Genomic DNA, 2,693 nt, shown 5'->3' with positions numbered 1-2,693 from the left:
CTAAATTTTGAGCTTACTCATAGGTATAAATTATTGAGAGAAAACTATTTCATTCATTCATTCATCTTTCCTCCACCTTCAATGCTCAACCTTTTGGCAACTTCATAACTGATCATTCTTATTATGGTTTTGAATTTGGTTGTTAGAATATTTCTCCTATCTAAAAGTATAATTCTTTACATAGACCTCTCTTTCTTTTGAAAACACTTACATATTTTAAACAATTTGAGAATGAAGGAATAAGTCAATGTTGGGAAAGATATTAGAGTTATAACACTTTTTTCCACCACATGTATTTGAAACTTGGCAAGTTATTTCCCGTTTTTATCTTTTCTTTAAATGAAAAATCTTGTCAAGTTCTAGACATGTCGAGTGTGGAAAGCTTTATTGAAAAGGAACCAACTATGGTCATGATGATACTCGATAATCTTCTAGCAAGAGAACTCATGAGCCTGGTTATGAATTAATCATGGAATAGAGAATTCTAATGTTAACTTTAGTTACGAGGGAAATTAGGGATCTTCCTCAATTGCAATCATTCTTTGATTTTTCAATGGTTCCACAAGATCAATAAAATTTGGAGGATGTGTTCAAAGAATATATGAAGAGCCAATCAAATTTGATGAACAGTTTAAAAACAATGAATGTTGAGATGAAAAAGCTTAATGCTAACTCAAGTGAACCCATTAACCTAACAACTTAAGTTTTGAATGAATTTTCACTTGACACAAATACCTTATATGATATGGTCGATGATAATGAGGAAATGATTGAATTAAACTTACCTTTTACTAAAAATAGTGATAGCTTGATGTGACAAGCCTTCTTGCTACTGCACAAGATTTTGACTTCGAAAATTTTGATAAAATTGTGCAAGAACTTATTAATGATGAACTCATTGATAGTGAAAGGGTGGCATTTATCAAATTCTTGTCATCCTTTAACTGTTTAATCTACAATTGATGTTAAGTTAGACCCTTATATCTAGAACCAATTATAGCTGTAACATCCAACATCACTCTAAAGTGAACTGAGTACTCACAAAATTAGTAGAATACATGCATCTTGAAAGAATCTTCTAATGGTCTTATCTAATTTCCAAATCACTTCTTTACTAGCTAGTATACACTTAATGGAAGATTGAGCTCTTTGAGTACTTCTTAGTGCAAAATACTTATCTATTTAGTTTTTTTTCCTTTTCTATTACTTGTCATTATAATATTTTGCATATTCCTTTTAAATTATGGTATATTAGGGTCATATGGATGTTCATATTCATAAGTTTCTTAAGCTTCCTTTTTAAATTTTACAAACTCCAATAAAGAATTCTCAATCTGAAATCTAACATGAGAAGGAACCAACTTATACAGTCCAATATCACTTTTGACTCCATCAAGGTGTTGTTTCACTCTATAAATTTCCCTACCTTTCACAACTTTTTTACAATTCAAATATATGGGAGCCTTTTTAACATTTACGTATCTTTCATAAAAAACATGGTCCCATGTAGGTTCATTTTTACATTGAATTTGTTATTGAATCTTGAGTAGATGATGATGTTGTGTTTGATCCAATTTTTCTATGATAAAAAGAAGCAATTTGAAAAAAATATAAAAAATAAAAAATAAAATTTAAATCATCATTAAAAAAATAAGCAAATAATGTGATTAGGTAAACAACAAGCACTAGTATGGTAGCTATTTAAGGAAGAAAGAAAAGGAAAATAAACAAAAAAGTTTTGTAAAACAACATAAAGTAACACTAATAAGAAAAAAAATTGTAAGGAGAAATTATCACACACTACCTATTACACGAGAGTCTTCATCCTTTGTTGTATGGAGAAATTGTGGTGTTTTTTGTTCCTCACACACCTTTTACATGCATATGTGGATTTCAAATATTAAGGGCAATTGATGCTTCTTTCATTGTCTTTGACTTCAATGGATTAAACTGTCAATTCAAGGAAGGGGAGAGAAACCTCCACAACAATCACTCAGTTATTGGTGAATCGTTATCACTGAAGATCAAACATACCCGAAGTCTAGCCTACAGATTCACCGGCGTAGTTTATGTCATTCAAATATTTTAATTATTTTAAGTGATGATGTTGAGTAGGAGTGAAACTTGAGCGGATTGGTCTAACTCAACTTGAACTCAATTTCATGTTTGAGCAAATTTGAACAATTATTTTCAATATTTGACGTGAATTTTAGTCAAGTTTTTCCAATTTAAACTCAATTTAGATTGTTCTTGAACTAAGGTTTGAACAATTTGAGCCTAACCTAAATCCAATTTAATGTTTTTTTAAAAAAAAAATTATAATGTATATTATCTTATATATTAATATTCATTTTCTTTTTAAATTTTTTTATAAAGGTATCAAGTTATATGGGAAAAGTGGGATTTGATTCACTAATATGAAAATATATGGAAAAAGAACCCTAAAAATTTAAATTATTATTATATTCATTTATTTAAAAATAATTTGAAATATATGCATTTTTTAATGAGTCATCCAATTATTCCCAAAAATGTCTTTTTACTTGCTATATCATTCAAATCAATTGACAACTAGACTCCTTCATATAGATGTTTACTTTCCTTTTAGATATTTTATTATTATTATCATTATTTTATTATTTTATTATTTGGGATTTTTTTTTCTCTAGAAACAAACACCTCGTAGGATTCTT

Source organism: Vitis riparia, chromosome 14 (genome assembly GCF_004353265.1).
Source record: "Vitis riparia cultivar Riparia Gloire de Montpellier isolate 1030 chromosome 14, EGFV_Vit.rip_1.0, whole genome shotgun sequence".
Lineage (NCBI taxonomy): Eukaryota > Viridiplantae > Streptophyta > Magnoliopsida > Vitales > Vitaceae > Vitis > Vitis riparia.
The sequence above is the reverse complement of the archived record's forward strand: the minus strand, read 5'-3'. Positions refer to the sequence as shown.